General features: G+C 32.5%; 1 protein-coding gene across 1 annotated transcript in view; it reads left to right on the forward strand.

Moving 5' to 3' along the window:
- amon (prohormone processing protease amontillado) overlaps nucleotides 1-26,860 on the forward strand; it is a 454,317-nt gene that overhangs the window by 87,552 nt on the left and 339,905 nt on the right. The window lies entirely within an intron of this gene.

Genomic DNA, 26,860 nt, shown 5'->3' on the forward strand with positions numbered 1-26,860 from the left:
AAATTAAACGTACAGTATTTTATTAATTAAAATGGAATAATCTTAGCTTTTAAACTTGGTATTATAATACAAATTGTATGAAATAGTTCCTTCCTTTCCTGCTGGAATTAAAAGAGCCAATTAATTTAAACAGAAATAAAAAGATTTCGTATAGTAATTAGGAATTTCAATTAAAGAACACTGAAACCTTAAATATCATATTTTGTCATAAATATGAAGACAAATAATTACTTCATTAAATACGAATATTGTATTTTTTTAAACTTCACGTACTATGTTTCCAGCGCATGAACACCGTAACCACAAAATTCCTTATGAGGCCCTTATTTTTGCAACAGTTAGTCGTAAATATATACTTCTAATTACGAAAATGCTTTAAATGACGCAAAGATTCATATTTTCATAATTTTATATTTTAAAAATTTAATTTTATATGAAATACGGATTCTTCTTCTGCTCTGTGTGCTTACATTTAGGAAAATGCTGTATTCATTATGAAAAATAAAACACGAAATATTTACCTCCCATGCAACAAAAAAGGGACCGAGATATTTCGTTTCAAAATTTGCGATTTTTGACGCCGCTTTCAATTTCGGTCTCAGTTTATTGGTCGTTTAATAATTAAATTAGAATAACTTGAGGTTGATTTTATTCTCCTTAAACGCCATTCAGTGATATTTTCTCAATATTTACTTTATATCGCATTAATTTATAACTTTTTTATATCTGGTATGCCGAAAGAATTTTCAGACAAATAATTTATATATTTTCAAAATTTAAATGCAAGTTATTAATATTCTCATAAAGATTTATTACTTTAGTAGCATAATCCAGTAATCGTAATAATCATTAAAGTATTAAAAAAGATATTTATCATACTTTTCACAATACTTTGATTTTTAGCTTGTCACTTAATCTCTTAACAACAGAAAACCTATTTTAACCGATATTTAAATTTTATTTAAGTAATGCAAACATTTCACTCTTCATTTTTATGTAGCCCCTGGATATGATCATCAATTTTTAATATAAAATATCTCGATTAGCTTTTGCCACATGGAGTCGTACCGAGTATGTTTTATTTTTTTAAGAAGATATTTTTATATAAAAATACAAAAACGGGAATCTTTCCGTGATGTAAAACATTTTCATAAATACAAGTATATGTCTACGACAAACGGTTACGAAAATAAAGACTTTCGTGGACACTGTGCATACATATACATACGTACTCTTTCGCACACACTTACTATTTGAATATATTTTTATTTAAGCATTGATTTAATTTATACTATTTGGTGCATGAAAATTAGCTTTCGAAGGTTACACGAATTATTCAAGCGAGTTTAAAACCTTATTAATAATCATAGTAAAATACATTAAAAATAAAATTTACAACTTTAAAAACCATGTTATGTATCTTAGACGCATAAAGTATGGATCGTTAAAAATATTAGCTCTTATTATAAAATACTTGTCTGCACTTTAAATTCAGATAAATTACTTTTGCAGAAATATAATTTAAACTTTTGAATCACCATATCTATTTTCGAAAGAAGTAATTTTATATACATGTTAACGACAAATGACGAAAGCTGCTGTTGGATACGAGTCACAAAAAGTGTGCGTAATGATTAGGTCACTCAATGGGATTATATGCATAAATGCTTTCAGCATTATATATAATGACTGAACAATCAATGACCATACATATTTTTATATTATTTGAATACGGCAAAGCAGACGAGGTCTACCTGCCTAAGGGTAAGGATACCTTTGAGGAAGACCTCTTATTTCCATAATATTTGAAGAAAGCACAAAAACACTCATGCAATCACCCGCTTTGCGGGGTTCTGAATGCGGATTGAACTATTTATTAATGTCCATTGGTCTAAACCACTCGGCCGTTGACGTACTTAAATATGCTTTTGATCTTTTCAGATGGAATTACCATTAATTCCAATGATTGGGGCTTATCATATTTAAGTAGTTAAAAAGGTTGTCCATATACAGAAGTTTGGTATTTAAATTAAAAAATTTAGAAATCAAAATAGTGTTTACGTATTTATTAATAATAACATCTCAAATAAATATAAAACCTTACGAATTTTTAACGAGATGGAAGACATATGGGTGGACTCATAAACAAATTGTTCAAAACATTTCATTTTTTAAACCTTCATTCTTAACATTCCTTTCCTCTCCAGCACCGAAATATAACAACTCCAATGCTAAGGCGTATGGTAACAAATACATAGTATATTTAATTGAATTAAAGTGATTTAAATAAAAATGCGTTTAATTTATAAGAATATTAATTAAATTAACCAGTTCTTTATAATTTCAGCCGTTACCTAACTTCTCCTTTCTCACCAAAATGCCTCCTTTTCCTCACCAAAATGCAAATGAGTAGCCAATATTTGAACTGATATTTTTGGAGTTTAAGACGGACAGCGGTTTTAACTGCGCATGCACGTTTTAGTTCCTTCCAGCTTTCATAACTGCAATTATTCAGCTTTGCGTTATATCGCTGCCGACACCTCGATTTCGACACTCCGGTATAATAACTGACCAGCTTCGAAGAACTTTTAAATTGTGCCATCTTTGACTACAGTTTTACGTTTGATTTAATGTGACTGTTCTGTTTATTTACATCACTACGAGCTGTGGCTGAGATTGTTAGCACGAGAGAGTGCATTAATGGTCTAAATTTTATTAAAGTCTTTTCAAAACTTGTAGATACTGGTAGATAGACGTAGCGATAATTCCCACGTCTGTTGGGCTTATTATTATAATTATTATTATAATTGACAGTTCCAGATTAAGTAAAAGCCACAAATTCCTCATATATATGATTAAAAACATTGCATATTTTTACAGAATGAAGTTATATACTTTTACATTTTTCACAAGTACAGATGATATTTAACGTTCCCACGTTAGTCTATATTCACCGATTATCCTATAAAAGATTTCGCTCTTCTGACTGGTCATCTATACTAATAATGTTTACTATGATAAGTTTTAAAACGGTCCTTTTGGGCGACCGTTGAAATTTAAACCCTTTCAGAGTTTTAAATTGTATTTATTTAGTTATTGTTTATAACATGTATAGGTTTTAATACAAATTTAACAAAATCACATAAAATGTGGAATATTCGAGAGAAACATATGAAGTGGAAATTATGAATACTCGATGAGATATAAGCATTTAAATGATACAGATTCTAACTAAGTAATACACAAAGTAAATCAACATTTTGCTTTCATAATTTCGTAGCAACTTATTTAGAACAACGTATATAACAATTCCAGGTGTATATTGCGAAAATTGAAAAATATATCGATTATATATTCAGTTGTATTGCAATTGCTTTCGGGAACTAGCTTAATAATTGGTTATATATAATAATAAATGCTTTGATAAATTTTAAAACAATTTAAATTTTATTAATTTATTAGGTACCTGTTAATATTGAGTAAACACTTTCAGTAATGTAAATTTCCGGTTAAAGAATTCCTAGTCGTTTAGAATTTATTTAACATTATTATTAGCTGAGAAAGAATTGAAATGATACTACTTTGGTAGATTTTTCAAGCAAATATTTTATAAATTTAAACACGTAATTCGGAGAGGATTTCGATGAAATCATTTACCCATATTTTTATGCATTTTTAAAGGAAAATCTCATATACTTCACCATTTCAAAGTTAAGTCTCATTTTAATGAAACAGATTTGATTGCAACCTTCGTTGAATTCGTTCTGTAGCTGTCATATCGGGTCTTTATCTTCTCCACCACCAACTTGAATCGCTCTCGTGAAAAACTGTGCATCATTTCAAACCGTGCCTGAAGATTCTAAATGTACTCTTCAGCCGATGAAGGCGCATACGCAGTGCAGTCAAACAAGAGATCAGAAGATTGACGAAGATTCGGATCGAACAGCAACTAAAATGGAGAATAGCCGGTAGTTTCGTAAATAGCACTGCTACGGGCCAGTAAGACCAGAGGTAATTTCTCGTACCAGTCATGGTGGTTTTTCGAAACCATCAGTGGGATGGGGTTAAGGATGGGGTTCGATTAAATCTCTCTCTCTTTGAGGTTGCAGAGATGTTGTTTGGGTTTTTGTTTATGCCGAGTAGTTTGCATAGTTTTTTTAATTACAGCCGAAATAAAATTCGCTCTTTGGTCGGAATGTAAATGAAGAAGCCCTCCAAAACTGGAAATCCAATGCTATATCATTACCTCTATTACCATACCAGCCATACGCTTCGTGAAGTTATCAGTGACAACTAGGCTGTATTTGCTGCCATCAGCAGTTCGTATCAGAGATTGCCATTTTCAGTCTTCAGTTCTTTTCGATTCGTACAGGCATTGCACAGTGTGCCTGAATATTCTCTAATTATATCCAGTATCTGGGATTACCAGTTGCCATCAAATTGCCTTTCCATCATTCGATCCGAATTTCCGGTACAAGACGCCGTTTCGAGCATGGAGAGAGTTCCAGACAGCCCAATATTGTTTTGTGGTAGGACTACAAATTGAAGTGTCCAGCCAGGTAGGTTTTGTATTTGATGACCTCATTAAGTGAGTTATGGGTTTAATATTGCCTCTTTCACTGATATTTCCTGACTTCGTCGCTTCATTGGTCTCGGTCAAAAGATGTTGAATTTGAAACTTGACGTAACACTGGGTTGACCTATGTATTCATGTTTCCCTTCTACCCTGGAACAATATCAGGAGCTTTCTGGTCATCGTCGTTTCCGTGTGTGACGATCCTTTCCGATAATTATCTTCCCTCTTTACTGGAAGTGTTTTAGCTGCCGTGTTTTGGGATGCTCTGCAGTTCCTTCGTACACGCCTTCACCATCTCAGTTTCAGCACTTGACAGCTTCAATGCATTTACTTGACAGGTTAAATTATCTAGCCGAGCAGTCACTTGATCCACTGGCTCCTGAACTTGAGCAGCTCTGATTGAGTGGCGGTCTTAACACGTACTTGCTGGGCTTCCTCGAATTTTATGGCGTACACTAAAGTGCTTTTTGGATCCTGGACATTGGCAACGTTTTCTGTTTTCTCAGGGTCTCGGATGCAGCGATGAAGTAGTACGAGACAGGGTTTCCTTTGTTAACACGTTGAGCGCGGCGCCGGTCCCTGGGGACCGGCACTGGAATTTTCGTTTGGCTGGCGTCGGTCCGCGGGACTGACAGTATTAAAGTTAAAAAATAAATATAGTCTCAATGAAATGTGATCAAATTTAATTTTAATGAAATGTATTGAAGCATTCTAAACAAAAATACGGCTTAGCTCGCTGCCGGCTGAACGGAAAGGACAGCAAATTCGGCGCCGCGCTCAACGTGTTAAGTAGTCCAAAAAGTAGAAATGAAACAGCATTTTAACAAACTTGCCGAGTTCCTGGAAAGTTTTCGTGGGCTTCTGTTGGAAAGCTTTTTTAATTGAAATTTGTTGTAATCTTTTAATCACATTTTTCCAAAGCTCAGAGCCAATGCGCTACATAGAATTTTGAGGTCTAGCTCTGAGTTTTGGGCAAAGTTTGAAGAATATCCGGTGCGTCTGTCCCCGGGGAAGCAGACAGATCAGACTTTAGCTTTAAAATCCCATCCATTTGCTTCCCCACTATAGAGCCATAAGTCCTGTACACATGCCAGGAGATCATTCCATCATAGGCGAATACCTCTTGAAAGGTTCGGGAAGGCACGGGTACGAATTTAAAGGCGTCATAATTGTGTCCATGTGTCACAATGGATTTCTTCAAGCTGTCATCTTTCTTGTCCGTGTGTCACAATAGATTTCTTCAAGCTATCGTCTTACTTGGCAATAACAGCAGAGTCATTCTCGTGGTTTTATTATTCGACGGTAGAAACTCTTTCTTCAACTTTATTTTCAACCTTATCTATTCTGCCTTCGATAGCCTCAAGACTGTCACTGTAGTTATTTCTCTTTCCATTTCTTCTTGACCTACATCAATCTTTTTTTATCGAGCTTTCAAACGATGCCATGAACCGCGTTAATCTCTTCTTCAAATGCAGCAAAGTCTCTCGCCGATTGTCTTAGTTCTTTCCTTTCATTCTCATCACCAGCATTCAACTTTACTCCTGACATTAAAAATATTTACGCGTATACACGCTGTATGTAATTTGTGCTTGGTGAATAATTTAGAATATCCATCATTTTAAAGTTCCTGTAAAGTTCATACCATATGCTTGAAATTTTAATAATTGAATTAGCCTGTTAAACTATTTTAGCGCAATTCTATAAAAGGAAACTGTGGAGCGATATTCTCACCACTGAGTAGTTCGTGTTATATATCAAACAGGATTAAAATATATTTTTGAATATATTTGGCCTTTATCCCATTTTGAACAAAAAGCTTTTAACAAACAAGTTTGGATTGCTTTCATCAGAAACAGATTCTTACCATCCCATAATAATGCTACTTGCCAAATTTCTCACCCCTGGACACTGCTGCTCGTGGTTATATGAAATTCACATTTCTAGACAATTGAAATTGTACGTGACGACGCGACAGCCGTTATGCTGAAGGTATTAAACAAAGCATTGCACTAAAGCTTTCATAAATATCAAGAGTGTTAAATGAACATGTGGAGGTATTTCAATGGATATTGCTTTGAAAGTAGAGAATAATATTTTACATTTCAAATAGAACTGTCTGATAAATATTCTGCATGAATTTTTAGAACGCAGGAGTAGCTGATGTTTCCCAAACTAAAACTCAAAACTTAAGTTACTCAACAGTAAGAAAACCTTTCAAGTGCCATATATGGTATAAGACTATGTGAGTTATTTTGGTACATCCAGAGCGGAAATCTGAACTTCATGATAAGAATAAATTTCTATTTTCTTGAGCATGCAAAGGAGACTTCTTTGCATTTTTATGCCCTTCAGATATAAATAGAATATTTTTAGTACTTTCGACCGGAAAGGACCGTATATCTGAAAGTAAAATATTATTAACTGCCCTTTTTCCCGTTTATAAAACTGTTTTGTAACATGCGTATTACATGCAAACTGGCTGGCAACTAACTTGGATTGGATTACAAAGAGATAATTTAAAATGTTTTTGCAGGCAACATAATATAAATTAAAATTGCCTTTGAATTACGTATTAGAGAATAAGCCTTAAATAATGACAGTTCTTCAGATTAAAAATATAGCAAACTGCTCAAACAGATGAAGAGCTAATAATTCATTAGAATCTACTATATCATAGTTATATAACTAGAAGAGGTAATAAAGTATTTCCATTGCTTGCAAGCAAACGAAGAACTGTGAAATAAAGAAAATAGTACAAGATCGATGAATTTAGACTGCCTCTTTTGAAAAACATACAATTAGGCTTTACGATGTAGAAGCTTCAAAAAACAGAAAATTAGAATTATTCACATTAAAAACCATTTACTGACAAGTAAAAGCCTTTGATTCTCTGTTACAGCAAATTATTTTGACAGAGTATCTGCTATTTGCTCACTAATTGCCTGTATTTTTCGAAGTTACGTAAAACTGGAGCAAAGAGAGGAGAATAAAGAAAGCAAGAGCAACATAAAATATTAATCACTAAATTCAACTAGAGGAACAAAATACGATGCGGATACCACATGACCTCCTTTTACGGAATATTAGATTATACGCACTTTTTGCTGCATTTCATTTAAACTTATTTCCTCGAATTTCATTAGAGATAGTATTTCTAATTCAATTAATTCAGTTCTCACTTCAAGGTACACAAAACCTTAAAACGTCTTTAATAAAAATTGAAAAATATAGGAAAAAAATACCAAATACAGTTTAAACAATTAATTCAATAATAAACAATCACTTCACGGAAAGGCAAAAATACACAAAACCTTAAAACTTCTTTAATAAAAATTTAAAATATAGGGAAAAAAATACCAAATATAGTTAAAACGATTATAAAACAATTTTTGCTATTAAAATTAGAGTTTCCCGGAAAACAAAAAACAAGCGATTTGGGCAAGGGCAAGAAGGCAGATTTTTCGGAGCACAAAACTGAAAGTTTACTTTTGCGCCATTCGGCAGAAAAACACTGACGGTGCAGAAACTGACTTAATTCACTATTCTGTTAAGTTTCAAATGTAAACAAATATGGCTGCTATAGTAGAATAATTAGGCTTAGCTGCACTCAAAGAACTTTTAAATTGTTGATAATTCTACAACAATTGCCTGCAGATTATCTGAAGGTATAAAAACCTTAACTAGAAGATTAGAACAACATAATTCAATCATTTTTAAAGCCAAAAAAAAAATTCACAATATACCAACATATAAGAATAAAAAAAGATTGAGGTCATCAAGCCGAGTAACAGCGTGGGTATATATATATATATACCCACGCATATTTCTATGCTTTTTGTGAGGCCGGATGGCAACCAAAAAGGGAGGTCCACAGCTACATGTTTTAGCATTCCTAAACAAAATTTCAGCGTTCTGATTCTACTCGTTTTTGAGTTATGCGAGATGCATACGTACGCACAGATGTCATGAAAAACTATCTGCTGAATCCAGTTTATATTAGTTTTATAATTCGTTAGGGGAAAAATGAGTCCTTTATTCAATCCTTACTTTCAGATGCCACCAAAACATCATTAAATTGCATCCGATAGCGGTCAAAATGGATATTTTCGTTGAAATATGATACCCGAAAATTTTCGTGCTTACCATACTTCCTTTACTTCGTACAAGAAGGTTAAAAAATAAAAGCTGCAATCTAAAAGCATGTAATTACAGTCTAACACCTCGAAGATTTTACCATTAAAGTTTCAGTTTAAAAGAAGTTATATTATAATTAAAATATATAAAAATCAGAAGATTAAAAAGCAACTGCTGTGTGATCTCAGCATATATATTTCCTTTAATAGTCAAAATAATTTTAACCCGAGAAGAATTGGTAGATATACTAGTTTAAAATTGAATAACTCTAAATTTAATGATAAAGAATATAAAAATCTTTTGCTTGAAATGAACTGTTGAGAACAGCAAAACCAATAGACGAAATAAACTCCTTGTGTGTTCTTGTATCATAAATTAATATGGCATGGAGAATTATGTATTTAATTAAGAAAAACACGATTTAATTTTTCAAACTTGGATATATATTTATTTCTTTGGATTACTTGAGCATAAATCTTGGAACAAACACTTCCGTCAAGTAGCAATGCTTGGCCAGCATATAAAATGCTAGAACTGAAAACAATAAACATCTCAAACAGGCTTCCGTTGAGATGTTTCAAAATTATTTGTCTAATTTGAGCTACTTCAGCTGCTTTTAGTAATCTTTTTTTTCTTTTATGTTCGCTAAATTTGCATAATTCTCGAATAAGTAAAAGAAATCCAAAGAGTAAAAAATGAAGGGATATAGCAAGAGCACTATAAACTCAAATAGAAAATTTATTTCAGTGGAAAAAGTCTTCCAAATCAGAGATGAGTAAATTGCTCTTTTATGGGATCGGAGCAGATCCGTTCGCTCACTCAACTGAAACAATTCTTTGTTGTGACTTACAGCTGACTAAGTCACCACAAAGGAATGATGATCAGGAATGCTAAGTGATTCAAGAGTGGTTAGCGAAGATGGAGTGAAGACGGGTAAGAATGGAACTTCTTCTTTCTTTCAATTGGGGCTTTGAGATTCCCTAAAACTTATTTCTATATAGATGTAACATGAAAAGTCTGGAATAAAAAAAATAAAAATGTTGGGAAATGATAAAGAATTAAACTCACTTTTAGCAATGGAGAATAAACGTTCTTCCTCCCCCAAAAAGGGACTTTCTTCGCACGTTTCCAACAAAAGCTCTGCTCTTTTTTTGATGAATCAAGCGTTCGTTCGCTCAGTGGTGAATTAGTTGGTGAACAAATAGCATATTTCGTTTCCTGAGATGCTTCCAACATCTCCATGAATACTCCATGAGCTCTCTATGAACTCAAAACGATCCAACACTCCGTTTTCTGGAATTAGCTCTTCATTCACTCAATAAAGTAAATCTATTGTCTGAAACATTTCCGAAGCGGTTCGTCCAACTGTATTTAAATATATAATATAATTACATATATTATATACTTCAGTAATATAGATTTAAAATTCAATGAGAAAAGCTTCAAAATAGATTTCCGCGGCATTAATAAAATGAACATTATTTCAAAAGTAATACAATTTAAAATTGTCTCCAGTGTTTCAAAATATGCAAATTAATAAAGTCAAATGGAGTAAAGCTGAAATTAACTAATCTTCTAATTTTTTATTTTGAGAAATAACCATGTCGTTCTTGTACATATAAAGCGTGCGCATATACATGCATAGTGTGCGCATGTATATTTGTCTAATCTTGTTGCGCAGATAAAAAGAATCTTCCCTGAAACTGTAATCTGACTTTGAATGTTGAAGGAGTTACATAAAGTTACGGCTTTCATTTTGAAGTACTCATAACTCACATTTTTCATGTGAGTTATGAGGAATGCAAAATTAAAATTATTTATAACATTAAATTTGCTTTTGTTTAAACTAAAACTATTTAAAAGACGAATTTTCTTCCGGCTTTTTGCTAGGACACCAAAACTTAAAATGATTAAACAAATTACCAGCAACTCAATTTTATTGCATTTATTTATTAAAAATTATGCTTTCAACTTGAAATACAAAAGAAAAAATCGTACTTCAGGAGGCTATGGCAGATAAGATATAAAGTCAATTTTTCGATAATGCACATATAAAGTTTCATCCTAGTACCTGGCTCAATAAGGATTCAGTAACTAATTACCTTATATTCAACAGCAGAGGATAAAATTACAAACTATGAGAAAGTACTGCTTGCTTACAATGAGAGTGGTTTGAGGCCGGCGATGTTGCCAGCTCTTCTTTTTCAAATACCCATTCGGGTGGGTTTGACGAAATATACTCATGTCCATAAATTAAGGATAATGCAAAATCAGGCAAAGGAAGCGTTAGAAGCAAAACAAATTTGACTTATTTGTAAAGCTTATTTATTATACAAAAGGTAAAGAGCAAAAAAAAAAAAAAAAAAAAGATGCTATATGTTTGATATTATTAAAAAAATTAGCGATTTTTTCTCCCTGGAGCAAGTTAAAAAAAAAAAAAAAAACTATTTACAAAAAAACAGTATTGCATGATTGGTATGATTGTTAATACATTGTATGTCTCCCAGACTGTATGATAATTTATTTTTCTTCTTTTAAGTGCATTAATGACCAAATGCACTTTAAACAAAAGATTATTTTATAAAAATTTTAAAAGAGGGCAAAAGGTTTATTTTGTTTGTAATCTGCGAAAATTTCAAATCTTTATATCCTATATATTTTTAGATGTTTAAATTTTTAAATCATAAACGTCAAGTAATCTAAAATATCAGCAATTTTCAAATCGAGCAATCAGAAATTAAGTTACAGTGTTCATACAAGTATCATTGAAAAGTTTTTTGAGCTCTATTCGATGGTGGAAACATTAAAATTCTGATATGCGTAGATTGTTCTTTAATGAAGATACGTTCTAAAAATCGTTTGAACATTAAATTTAAAAAAATCTATTTTGAATTTTGAAAAAATAATAATAGCTTCACGTTATTGCATAGTCATCGACAGGCTGTTGTGAGTGCTAAATTTGAACTAGATAGCTTATCAGAATAACGAGTTAAAAACCGATAACAAAATTCCATTCACAGTAAAACACCATGCTGTGAACTGAATAAAATTTTATAAAAATCAAAGAATCAGGCTATTTTGTTTAGATAGGCATTTATTTCATAATCATTCGACATAGTGTTCCCCTGAGGGCAATTGTTTGCTAAGGTCACAACACAAATTTCTTCTCCAATGCTGTTTTCCTAAAATCTTTCTAAACTCTTCATATGTCTGGCAGTAACTTTTAGACTCGCTATATGCATAAAAACAACTGCTCATACCTAAACTGTCTGTGATGAATATTAGAATTTCAGATTTTTAACAACAGATTTAAAAGCAATAAACACAAAAAAGTATTAAAAAGTAAAATCTGAAAGCTTTCGGATTCTACATTACGCCTTAAGGGGCGTTTTTTAACGTTTTGTGTACTACCTTTATTTATTAAATATCATGTGCTTCGCACTTAAACCATAAAATTCAATTCATTAGCAATATCGCAAAATAATTTTAAAATGAGCATATCTTTAGAATTTCCGATACACAGTATCGCGCGCTGGGGATAAAAGGTTTATTTATTTATTTTATACATTGTTGCCATTGCTCGCTTTGAAAACATTGAGTTTGTTAAACAAAAAATCGCTAAAGTGTTACAAAATATAAAATCGATAAGAAAACAAATTTCAGATTCCACATTTGGGCTTCCAGATGCCCATATACAAAGAAACATTGCGTTATTTAATTTTTGATGGCTCTAGATACCGTTGTTTTATCACAATACGTAAAACATGCATACATTTATGCAGATTCTTCATTTTTAATTTTCTTTAAATATAAAACAGGGCTGTAATATTTGGTGGCAACACTTTGAAAAGTGAACCGACATTAATTGCGAACCAACGCAAAATGCCAGACCGAAATTAATAGCCCTTCTAAGCTAACGCCCTTTGGTCTAGTAATTAAGTCCAACGTTTTCAATTGCTGGTCTTCTCATCTTCTAAAACTGTTATTCTAATTGTTTTTTTTTCTAATGCACATGAAGGATTCATCATAGCTATTTAACAGTTATTCTTACTTGTTTTATAACACAAACCTGTATGTATAAGTATTAAGAGCCTAAGAATATTTAAATTACATGGTTTAAAACTGCAAACAAGTGTTTATATAAATTCGTTTAGCAGTTTCTCAGAAATGCCTCTAAACTGAAGAATTGATTAGCTTTCATATTCAAGGATTTCCCATCATTTCACGTAACTGTGAAGTATTTCTCGGTTGAATAATACTCATTTGAAATAACGTGCAAGATTTATCATTTGTTTTATTTAATAATAAACGGGGCAAGGTTATTTTTCAAAGAGGATTATGCGGCCATGAAAACAGCTTAAAACGATTTTTTAACGTAAAAACGTAATTAGGTCATTGCATTAAATAAAATGCACAAAAGAGTAAAAACTAAATAAAAAGTTTTTTAGGGTCGAGAAAGGGATTCTGCCACACCTTTTAGAATTTCGAATGTGGATCAAATATTATGTGATTTAATAGGTTCCATCATTTATATGAATGAAAGCATACAAAAAACATTTTCATTAAATGCAATAAACAGTAAAAATAATTTCTGCTGCTAAATATTTTTGATAATATGCGTCCAGAAATATAAAAGTAGAGTTCAGGTAGTGTTGTAGTTTAAAATCTTATCTCTATTTTCATTACGTTGTTTAATATATACTGCACAATTTTATGTAATATGCAGTAGGTCAGCACTGTTTCAAAAACAGAACCAAAATAACTCAAAACTTCGACTATGCTGAAGTTCATTTTGTATGAAATTGCTATGACATTAAACCGAAAATATTTGTAAGTAGTACCATTAAACCTTATAAAATACTTAATAGATTAAAAAAATAAAAATCACAAGATTAGAAAGAAATTGCAAACTGATCTTGATATATGAATTTTATTTAATATCTGAAACAATTTTAAACTAAATAGTTACGATAGGCCTACTTAAAGTTAGTACCCTAGAAAATAAAGGGTTAAAAACATGATTTTTTATATTCAAAATGAGCCGTTCAAAATTGTTTCGTCGTAAAATCACACCTTATCGAGATCTGTGTACTTATTCATTAAGAAACAACTTAAATATCTGAGACAAAGCTGCGCATTTATTTCATTACCTCGCTTACACGAGGCTTGCGACAAATATTTACCTCTAATGGCAATATTGTCTGTTTTGCCAGGATTCACGGACTAAAAACTATAACTACTCCAAGTGGTTTTCTCCAAGATATTTCAAAATCCACTAAAGGCTTTCAAAAATCAGGCTGTAAATATTTCATTTATTTTATACAATGCATGTGCGGCTAATGGCTAAAACGCCGATGTCCAGCATAGGTTGAAGAAAGATTCATTACTTTACTGTATGACACTTTTCAATAGTCCAGTCTGTAAACACTACTTCAAACATTTTTCCTTAGGTCGCTAGTTAATGATTATTATTTCACACTTTTTGTTTTCAGCTACAATGATGCTATTATTTTCCTCATATAGTTCGGAAGCGAAAAATTATTTAAAGCTGGAAAACATTTGAACATTATCATGTGATTTTTTATTTCATCAGTTCATAAAATTAAAAAGCATTTTAGTACAAAGTATTGACCTTCTGTATATATTTAATATTTAAGCACTTGAACTTAAAGATTAAACAAAAAGCCGTCTGAAAATTAGAGTTAGCGTGTTAGTTCGAACAATGTACATTTCGAAAGAATCTTATAAAATTTTCTCTCAAGAAGCAAAAATATTCATTTATGTGTTTTATTGAGAATATTCTTGTTTTTTTGGGAAAGAGGAGTACATATCAGATTCTCTCGAAATAAATAGAAATTTTCTGTCAGATTAAAACAAAGATAATGTTGAATTTTACTTAACGCTTTTTCCTTGAAGTTGATACGAATCTGAAGATTTTTGCATTGTAAGTATAAACTATTTTATGAATACATAGTGCCTGCTTTATCTTCAGCCACCCACAATTTATTAGCTAGAAATGAATGGCAGTAATTAGTTTTTCATACTGAAAACTAGATTTTTTCCATGCAGTTGTGTTATGAAGGAACTTCAAAGAAATAAAAGATAAATCTCTGTGTTCCCATATAGTGCATTAAAAATCGTTAATTAAAAACCTTTTGAACTAGCTGATGTTCTTTCATCCTGAAGTGGAATAATTGATTTAACTGCTTGTTCTTAAAAATAAGATAAACTACAATAAATACCACTACATTCTCTGTGAATAAAATATGCGAGGTAATTAATCATTTCGTGAATTAATTACGCATTTTTTTCTACTTTCGATTTTAACGAAGAGAAAATATTGGATTCCTAGAAACGATTAAAATTATCCCATTTAATTAGAGTCAAGCAGACATGGCTATCTGACCTTCTCTTACACAAGAATATAATTAATTTACCTTAATTCTATTTCTGTGCATTAATTAACTTCATGTTTTCTTCAACGCTGAACGACAGAACTTGATATTCATTTTTAGATCCTTTAATATTGCTTCTTAAATGATTTATTATTTATTTGGTTTCCAATAATCTACATTTAAGTCTAATAGAAAGATAATCTGACCTTTAGTAATTGAAATTATTAAGATTAAGCTGTTTTACTAAATTTTTATCTTCAACTTGTCCTCTATTAATTGAAATTATTAAGATCACGTTCTTCTATTGAATTTCTGTCGTGCCTGCCACGATGCAATATTAATATGATAGAAATAAAGTAATTAATCGAAATGCGTTTTAATGCGATGGAAATTAAAATACATAAAATATTTATAAGTAAATGAATATTACTCATCTTGTACATTCTCTATCAGGTGTGCTGCTAAGGAATAAAGAATATTTTTCTGTTATCGTGTCATAAAGCATCAAAATCAACTTTCATTTTCATTAGTTTCTGAATTCAAATAAGCTTTTACTTTAATTAATCTAATTTTTTTGACGTTTATTTGAAAGCAAACAATGCTTTCGACCTCCCGACGACCTAAATACACTCTGTACCCCCCCTCAAAAAAAAAAAAAAAAAAAAAAAAAAAAAAATCGACGCACCAATAATGGCTTAACCGATTGCTTTGAATTTAGTATGCATAAATGTTTTGACCAAATGCTCAAATGATTAAAATTTGGTGTCCAAATGAATGAAAAGTGCGATCTCCAGCGCATCGGACCTGCGCATCCAGCAGATGTAAATAAGGAGCTGTTCTTGAACTGTTGTTAAAAATTTCTGTTGCATTGCGATTTAGGATACCTTTCAACGACTGAAAAAGTGCCTTGCTGAAGGATTCGAGTTCATTAGGAGCGACTGGCAGAGTTTGAAAGAGATCTTATCATTGGATTGAAAGAGGCAGGTTGGGCAAATCGGAGAATCGCTCGTCATATGAGTCGAAGCGATGCGGCGATTAGAAGATGCTGGCAAGAATGGGTGGACAAATAGCAGATTTCAGCATCATAAAGGTAGCGGTCGACCTAGGGCCACAACAGATCGCGAGGACAGAGTGATTGTCAGATCAGATGTCACAGCGCCTGATGCATCGTTATCAACCATCAGACGTGCGACCCGCACACGAGTATCCACTACGACTGTTCACCGACGGCTGGCTCGTGCCGACCGTTACGCCGCCTGCCACTCACGCCTGCACACTGTCGAGCCAGATTTCAGTGGTGCTTGGCTCGATCGCGTTCGAATAATGCTGTCTGGGGACGTGTAATCTTTAGGAACGAATCCCGCTTTCAACTGTGTCGTGACGATCATCGAAGACGTGGATGGAGACGCTCAGAGCAGCGTGCTGATCCTACGTTCACTATCACACGCCACACAGGCCATCAACTAGTAGTTATGGTCTGGGGTGCCATTTCTCTCGATAGCCAGACCCCTCTGGTCGTCATTAGAGGCACACTTATAGCACAATGATACGTCGACGACATTTTGAGACCACACACTTTACACATGGCATGTTAAGCCCAATAAAATAAAATTCAAGATTTCATATTACAGACCTTTCTAGTTACCTGAACAGGAAATTCGATTTTGTTTACAAGTGACCACATAGCTGTGATAGTTTGCTTAAAGCTGGTAGCTATTTAAAACTGGAATTGGCGGAAAGTAATGTGCTGACTAATATCAGATTTTTAATTTAACAACGTAGCATATAGTGTAATATTTAATTACACTATGCTTAAAGTCTAAATTTTTTACTGAATATATTAAAGAAATTGTGAAGCGTATGTTGCTAGACGTATGATGCTAGATAACTATAATTAATGACCTTAGAGTTTTTGTTTTGAGAAATAACACAAACTTACCCTTAGCACTCCGACTACCCACAGAAGTTAATCTAATACTTACTATAGATTTAATGTATCTAATATTAAGTTATTGCATCTGGTATTGCTTAGCTATCAACATAAAAGTGCAAAAATTAAATGTAAAATTTAAGCAAAGCTTTATTCGTAATTTGAAATGATAACGAACTATAAAGAATCTTCTATTACACTTTTAACAAAAACCGCCTGCTTGCCTTTGTGCTAAGATTCGTGTTACAACAAAAGCCTGAAAATGTCTCGAGTAGCGGTTTTCAACCTTTTGATTAACTCGTACCATCCAAATAAAATTGAAAAACTTCAATACCATCGCTACATTTTACAAAGATTATTTTTCAGTTTCTCAATAGAAATATTCTTAAAAAAATATTTTGCCATTTGCACAACATATTGATTACTTGTATTAAGTATGCACACATAAAAATATTATATTAAATATTGGTTACCATTTTAATTATCAAAATTTAAATTATAATACTTAAATTCTAAAACTTAGTGTGAAATTTGCGCCTGTTTAAGAAAGATCAATTTCTTTATGTTCAGTCTTATTTCACTTAGTTTTAATAGGTAAATTAGAATCCACTTTTAATTTTCTTCTGTATTTATTTTTTAAATAAATAGGTTGTGCAAAAAGGCAATAAAAATTTAATATCTTTATTTGAAATGCATTTTAATTCTTTTCGGTTCGGCCAAAAGTTAACGAATGTATTATTTTTTAAATCTTCAGTTGGAGTTTTATCATAGCATGTCTATCAATTGCTCTACTATTTCTTCATTTGTTTCAAGAAAAATTTTAAGTACATTTGAACAAAATAGATTTCTAATCCAATTTTCTTTTTAATAATTCTCCGGAAAATATATGTTGAAATTATATATCAATAAAAACAATTATTTTTAATGTGGGATGCTAATTCTTCTTTTATTTCCAAATTATTTTCGGTTAGAAAACTTTTTAAAAGCGGTAAAAAGCTTAATATATTATTATTCAATTCTTTGATTACTAGCTTGAGTTTTTTTTTATCATTGCATTTATTTTACCTCTAATGGTAAATTAATATTTTATCAAATTAACACTTTGTCCTTGTAATCCTAAATTCATTTTATTTAACTTTCCAAATATATGAGTTAAATATGCTAAAAGCGCCAAAAATAATATACTAACTAAATATTTTCGGAATTTAAATTTTGAATCACAAAAGAAAATTTTAATTTCTGATCGAAGTGCAAATAAAGACTTTAAACTTTGCCTCTGAATAACCACCTCACTTCGGAATATAACAGAAGCGTTTCGTTTCGCTGCTCATCTCTTGGCATAAAATCGTAGATATCCTTGAAGTTAAAACTCGGCTCTTAATAGAATTAACAATTTTTACGGCTTGACTCAAAACGATTTTCAGGTTTTCGGCGCTTGTCTTAGCTACTTCACTACTACTACAGTGAGTAAATTTAGTTTCAGGTGCAACTTTCTTTGTTCGAGAAATAATACCGGAATGGTTCCTGCCCGAGCTTCGTCACTGCGTACGGCAATGCACTTATTCCAAGGAATACCATTCTTAGACATTAAATTGTCAATGACTTTGAAAATTTCATTTGCAGTTGCTCTATAATAAAGAGATTCACAAAATAAATACTCTTCGGCAATTCGTTTAACTTCTTCGAACAAAGTTCGATACATTAGTACTTTCATTTAGTTGCAATGTGAAATACTCACTGTGTTTTATTTTTTGAATAAGTATCTCTTATAGAATTTGTCGACTTACTATATCATTTGATAACGGAACATTATTAAGTTTCATGTTAACTACTGATACTAACTACTATTATTTACTACCTTTGCTTTGAATAATGTTAAAATGATACAGTTAGCTGCTTGTAATATAAGGTTTTCTTCAGTAGTGTGAACCTGCCCAGGCTTAGCAATTCTTAGGATTACTAGGTAACTAGATTCCAAAGCTTTTTTACTTGAAGTAAAAAAACTTTCATTACTTATTTACTAATTTTGATCGCTGATAATTCTTTCTTAAAATATTCTTCAGATTTATTCTTTAAGTTGGCATGCTTATATTCAAGTTGGCTTTTAAGAAACGATGGTTTTATACCTTGACTGGATAATAGTTCACCGCAAACATCTGAGGTTGAGGGTTCATTTCATTCCATTCCAAGTAAACCCAAAGGATAAATAAGTTTCATTATATTATAAATAATGTTTCTTTTCTTTTCACTATTCTTAGTGCCATAGTAGATTGTCCTGGATCCATCACCTGTGAATCATTGCTTTTCTGCTAAGTCAATCCTAGTCATTTTTCCATTTTGAAAATCTAGGTTTCTTTTATTATTTTCAGAAATATTTGTTTTTTTCACATATATTTATTTATTATATTATTATCTTAAATGCACAATATATTAGTTCTTCAAAATCAAACGACGGTATTCTCAAATCTCGTGTAAAAGCAATAAATAAAAAGAAGAAAAAATACCTGCTGTTAGAGACACCAAATCGACGTAAAAAAATATTCTTATTAAAAATAGAGCCATGTAAACCCGGAAATGGTGGTGAGATGTTAATAAATCAATTATCTCTAAAACAATTAATGAAATACTGCTATCTTTTTATAAGGGCTTATTTTTATTTCCTGTTAAATAAAACATCAATTTTATTACTCCTATTAAAATCATCATTTGGGGACAAAACTTTGTTATGTCTACGGCTAAAAGAATATATGTGATAATAAAAACAATGAATTATCTTGCTAAAGTCTATGAGCAGCTATTGACCTTAAACAAAGCTCAGATCGCATAAATTTACGAGTGTTGCAGAAAACACTTAAGAGGATGTTGGGGTATTTAATGTTTTAATTTAAAAGTTTAAAATATTTTGTTTCTTTGCATACCAACTATTCTTCTCTTGCGTACTACCAGTGCTACGCATACCACTGGTTGAAAATCGATGGTTTAGAGTGGAATATCGGATGTACGTCCCAAATTTGAAAATTTTTACTAGTAATTTTACTTTTGTTATTAGGTAATGGTATTTTTCTAGCAACCATATTTTTTATAACTCGAATTAATAGAACTGTGAGATATTTATATGTCACAGATTTCTGCTTTTGAGTGCCATTTGTTATTTTTAAAATGACATATTTTTAAACTATCCAAGCGGATCTTTTTTATTTTCATTATGTTGGACAACTTCGTTGAACTGCATTTTTAAATTTCAGTTGTTCTTGGAAGATCCTTATCACGGTCGGTAAACAGTCCTAAGGTTGTGTGCGATGCTGAGTTTGTACATTTCTCTGACTAATTTTTAGCGAAAAAGGATTTCTATTTACATGGGGGGGGGAACAACAGCGCAAAAAGATTACAGAATGATTTCTTGAATGAGATATTTGATTTATTTTTCTATGCATCATATAATCCTTATTTAATAATTAAAATTTGCATTTAAAACTGCTAAAGTGTATTGTCTTCATACATGTTCATAATGTTTGCAGTTTATTCTAAACAAAGATAAACTGTGGATTTTTTTGAAATAAAAATATCTAAAATCCCCAACTTGCACCTGATATTCTTACTTTCTCCCTAAAACGATAGCCTTTACCCTTAAAATTAAATCTATAAGCACGGATCAAAGCAGATCTGAGTAAGTTCCTATTATCTTACAGGAAGCACTAATATCTTTTAGTAGTCCCTTTATATTCATTTTTGTCATACCAGAAAAATGAACAGCTTTTCTTTTTTAAAGTAAACATAGTAATAACTTTAAAAATAAACGTTGGCGACTTCATAAGACCCCAATGCTTGGTGAATTTAGCAATACATTTGGCGACGACTTCGGTCCTTATAAGAGAACAGCACAGAATTTGTTTTGCAGGAAATATGTCAAAATTCTGAAAAAAGGGCTTTATATTTCTCCCGTTGGAATCTAAATTAACTTTAGTCTATTGAGTAAATTTTATAAAATGCTTGGGAAAGTAAGAGAAGATATTCTTTAGGTTAACTTGCCTTTGAACTCTTTGAACGTTCTTTCAAACAGCTAGGAAAGCTATAAATATCACTGCTGCCCCTAGTAACTTTTAATTATTTGTCCAATTGTCAAACCTTTTTTTTCATTCAGTCGAGGCAATAGTTATACTTAGAATCTTCTCATAAATATACCGGGTATCTATAATTAAAGAACCCTATTTTAAAGCTGCCTACAAGCGAAACCATTGATCCGAAAACAGTGAACTTTTGTGGGGAAATTAATGAAGGGACAAGAATTTATTTCAGCAAAAATTAATTAGTTACAAATAGCGTCACTAGAGGCCATTATATTAATAAATTATACATTTAAGCATACATTTGCAATAGTTTTAGAATTTTGCAAATTTTGTTACAAAAAAACACATGACGGCCATCATTTTTAGCTACCATCTGCAGTCGCAAAATTATATATTTCACAGTTGACTGAACTGTGTGCTGGGAAATGTTTCAGCATGTGGCGTAAAATGCTGGCTTTAAGATCAGGTAATGTTCTTAGATTGTCAAGACTTACCACATGTTTCAAATGTCCCCAAATCCAAAAATCGCATGGAGTTTGGGAATCGGGAGGCCACACATTTCGAAAGCGCTGGCACGTTCTTCTGTTCTGAAGAACATTCACAACACACCGTTCAATTTGTGGAGCAGCTCCAGCTTGCATAAACATTGTGCATGCAAGGCATTGACGTGCTTGAAAGACGGAACAATTCCGTTCTCTATCAGATATATATATATCGCTGCCCGGTGATCGAGCATGTCACTGGACCTGTGGAACTTGACTCCTCTAAAAAGTATAGGCTGAGAATAAATGATGCAGAAAATTCACACCATACCGTCACTTTTGATGAATGAAACGGGACTCTAAGACAGGGCGTGAATTTTCTGAATCCCAAATTCGGCAGTTCTGAGTAATCACTGCACCGTCAAAATGAAAATGCACTTGATCTTTCATGAGGATATTCCAGGACCATTTTGAATCAACCTCAAAGAGAGCAAGAAAGTGAAGTGAGGACCGGAGTCGAGCGTCAAAATCACGCCGAAGCAACCGCTACACGAATTAAAGTTTTTAAGGGTAATATCGGAGGACATTCCGTAAAATTTTATGGACAGTTAAACGTGGGCTATCAAGCGCCCTCTGCTATAAGCCGAACTCTGGTGCTGGCCTGCAAGTTTGAAACTATGTCCTCTATGATCTGAACAACAAAATCCTGTACTGCTTCTGCAGAAACAAGTTTTCTATCTCTTCCAGGACTAACAGAAAAAAGTCCTGCTTTTTCAAATTTCGTTATCATTGGATCTCTTAGAATCCTCTTTAAAATACGAAATTTCCGTAGAGCAACTATTGCGGAATTACTGTTTCGGTAGACAGTTTTAGTAACACAGCGCAATCTCCTAAACTTATCGTCATTGTGAACAGCATGCACATTAAAAATTGTCCGTTTCCGTTTGCCGTTGTCGCCGCGTCTACCGGAGATAGCCGTTGTCTACCGGCTATCTCCATTTGGTTACTTCATGTAGCAATGCAGGGACAGAAATGCCTAAGTGAGTCTTGAAGACAAGATATAATGCATAAAATACAAATTTTTCTCATAAACTGGAAGATTATATGCACAATATTTACAACCCTTTGCTTTGCGTTAAATGAGTGATGAGGATGAAGTCAAAATCATGCTATAAATACATATTCAGCTGAGAATTTGGACAGAGCAGATGCGAAAGCACATTTAAGCTTTATGTAGGAAAGTTTTGGTTATCGCTAAGCATGAAAGCTACAAAAGGGCGAAGATGGCGGTTCTCATGAAGAATCTTGTAAACGAAAAGTTGAAAGTGGTTCATTATATTACATTCTTGTGCTTCCTGATAGAAGCGTTCATTGATTTTTCTGAGAAACTTCGTCAACGGTTCAATCTTAAGGTCGTCGTGAAGACATTTGTTACGCACACAGAAGTGCGCATTTGTAATAATGCAAAGATATCTGCTTTTCACCACTTGAAGCTTCTTAAGTTCCTTATCGGAGATAGTTGTCCAGGCTGGCGAAGCTTAAGTCATAACTGGTCTGATAACGGAGAGGTAAATAAGTTTCTTCTTGTTCTGGTCCAGTGAAGAGTAGTTCCCAATAATTGGGTATAAGCATTTGATGATTTTAAGTGTCCTGTCACACACATTATTAACATGATGTGTCCAAGTAAGGAGATCATTAAATAAAACACCCAGATATTTGGCCTGGGAAATCACCGGAACAATTTCATTGAATAAAGAAAGCGTTTTTTGATTGTAACGTTACTCTTGCGTTTCCGAATGATCAAGAGGCATTAATTTGGATTTTCCATTGTGCACACTACTGTGCAATCGAAGGAATAAGATCTTGAAGTTTTTTGACTGAGTAATTTACATTTGCAGATTTAACAGCTAACGCGGTGTCATCTGAATAGCAAGCCAAAATAGAGTTGTTCGGTGGTATTTCTGGAAAATCTGCAGCATAAAATAAATAAAAATGTGGTCCTAGGACTTAAACCTTGAGGATACCACTGCGAATATTCTTTATATTGCAGGAGTCAGCATCATTTACACAAACAGAAAAAGTCCTGTTCGTGATGAAAGAATGTATCGTAAGTAATAGCTCTCTATCAAAGTGACAGGAAATCAATTTTAAGGTAATTTCCTCATGCCAGACGCCGTCGAAAGCTTTCGCCACGTCTAGCATGAGGAGAGCAACATACTGTTTATTACGGAGCGCTGAGCCAGCAAACTCCGTAATCCCTACTAGTTGCTTGGACGTCGAAATCATGGCTCGAAAACCAAATTGTTCAGGTGGTAGTAAATTAAGATAAGGTTGCATGCGTGATAAAATAATTCATTCGTAGATTTTTCCTAGCACCGGTAGCATACTGATCGGCTGATATCGTTAGGTTTATTGTAATCCTTACCAGGCTTCGTAATCAAAATAAATTTTGCACATTTCCGTAAGCTAGGAAAATAGTTATGGTACAAGAATTTCGATAACGATTTGCATTTTTACTACAGGTTTTCACCCTCTGATGACGCTAATTGTAACTATTTTTTTTTAATTCTCATCCCCTCAGGAAGTCTGCCACTAAATGACACAATTTGCTGATCACTGTTTTCTCTTGTAGGCAGATTTGAAATAGGGTTCTTTTGATTAAAGACACGGTGTATTTTCATACTGGCTTTCTGTCAGAACTACGCAAGACTGTGAAGTTGTTATATTTCAACTCAGTTTATTAACCAAGAGTGTTTAACAGATATTCTACATATTCCAAAACATCATCATGATCTGTTGTACCTACTATTTCAGTTCCTTCATATTTTTTTTTTATTCGGTGCTCGTTTTATGGCTTTGCATCAAGAATAGGTTGCTCTGATAAAATTCTGTAATTTTCATGATTCTTTCCATCCATCTTTTGTATTTTCGTATTCAGATTTTTCAAGCTTTTGAATCCCAGAAATAATTTCAATAATGCCTGATGCTATTAATTCTTCATCGGGAAAACCCTTTTAATTTAAAATTTTTGCAATCATGAATTAACATGAAGCTTGTAGTTCTCTTCCAAGATTAACGACTCCCATATTTGTGAGTTTCTTCCAGAGAGTCACAAGTTTTAATGTTAAAACATCTTTAATTGAGACTTAATTAAAGATGGACCATCAAGCCGAACAAGTAAATATTACCATCAGAAAGAATACTAGACGACTAGTTTCTCTCCTGCATGACCTAGAGAGTTCTACAGTTTACAGTGTGCTGACATTAGCCACTTCAAAAAATAATTTACCTTTCGAATTAAAATTGAATGCTTTCGAATTTCTTAACAAAAAACAGTTTAAAAGCATGTAGGGTTTTCCTTATTTTTCATAACAAATTAATGTAAGTTTGATATCTTTCCTGAACTCCTCAACTTCCCCTCGCATTTCCTCTCCAGGATGTAAATTTAAAGTTAAGTGAAGTGAGTATTTAAACGGGCGGATCTCTGAGTTTATTTAGAGCGTGTTTTCGCTAGCCAGCTCTCGTTTCGTTGCTATCTCGCTGTTACGCTAGTACGCCTCTTGGCCATTTTCGAATTATCGTCACGCTTGTTAAGCTTTGTTGAACAAAAACTAAGAAAATAACTTATTTTAATTTAGTCAACCTAAGTAGCCGTAACTTAACGTCCTTAATCCAACACTATTCTATTTTAGATTTGAATTGGTTTATATTCTACGTTTAAGTTTCACCGCAAGTTGACGGTGTTATTGTAGAACACGAAGAACGTGCCTTTCTGTTATTTGTTGGAATTAAATGAACAGTTATTTTCACCCTTCTTCTATGCTGGTACTTCATTTATGCTTGTGCGAGAATTCGCTAGATTCTTTTAAGGATCTAGTTTAGTTTACGTGTAATAGAAGAGACATATCTTACAAGCAATAATGCAGTTTTTAATAATTCAGAGCTTACTTTTATTTTTCAAAAATATATTTAATTTATATACTCTACAGTGTATCTTACTGGTAACTTAGTGAACACTTGCAGCATTACTATAATTAATAAAATGAAAATGATGAAATATATGATCTGAGATGAATAAAGATGAGAAATAGATGAAATATAAATCTGAGAACTTTTTTAAGAGAAGATGCAGAAGTGCGCCAGCGAGTAATACGCACACGAAAATTGGTTGTTCAGTGCAGGAATAAAACATTATTTAGATTGCAAAATTAAGACAAAAGTATTTGATTTGCTGCATATCGAATCAACTTTACAAGTTCTGAACGTAAACGTAGTTACAATAATAATATTAAAATTAACCTTGCAGAAACTGCAACTAACTTGCTGTTACCCTAATTTAAATTCACAATAAAGTCTCAAATAAATTACCGTAACTCAAGACACATTTCAAAAAACATCCTAACCTCTGAAACTTCATGAATAGATGTTAAAGATACTCATTCTAACTTTGGTACATAAATCATGCGTCGGTAGCAAATGAAAGTAGCGCAACAAACACAAATCTACAAATGCACTTCAAGCTTATCAAATAATAAACTCTACCAGCACTCATTCCCCCATGTTTTCTTGTATAATTGATGCAATCTTGAGTTCTTTCTAGAAAGAAAGAAGTACCGGAATGAGAGACATAATAAAAAAAGAAAATCTAAAACATGGCAACTGACAAAAAAGATTAAAATACATATTATACTAAATAAAGCATTTTTGGCAGTGCAATATGATAAAGTTTCTTTAAGTTTTCATGTGAAGATCTTAATTGAAAGACCTAAAAGTACTTTCTCTATAACCGATTAAATTTTAAGACGTAAAATGGGATTTGAGAGGCGGAAAATATTTTTACTCGAAATTTCTAAGAGTATAAGAAATGAAACTAAGATTAAGAGAAATAAAACACTGCCGGTAAGATGACTTTACTCATTGCTTTCCGTTTGTTTCCTTTTGAAAGACGTTAATGTCAGCAAGAAGATTGAAGCAATGCCTTGCTTCAGTCTTCATTGCTGACATTACAACAGTGCCTTGTTGCGATGGAATGTGTAAAAAAGAGATTGCTCGTCTTAACTTTGATTGATTGATAGTCTGATCTATCCACGATGATTAAGAAGAAATGAGCTTAATTGAAGACTAACCTAGAATCGCAAATTGTAGTACTTGTACAAAAACTCTTCGAGATATTTTGAATACAATATTTAGTTTGTAGGTTTACAAGGAAATTTCTCCTTTCTTTCAGCATGCCATCGTGGTTTAACCGGTAGCACAGTCGGAGCGTATTCGAGGGT

The sequence above is a fragment of the Stegodyphus dumicola genome, chromosome 6, assembly GCF_044657685.1.
Source record: "Stegodyphus dumicola isolate Sdum_Otavi_A_Nest chromosome 6, ASM4465768v1".
NCBI classification, from domain to species: domain Eukaryota; kingdom Metazoa; phylum Arthropoda; class Arachnida; order Araneae; family Eresidae; genus Stegodyphus; species Stegodyphus dumicola.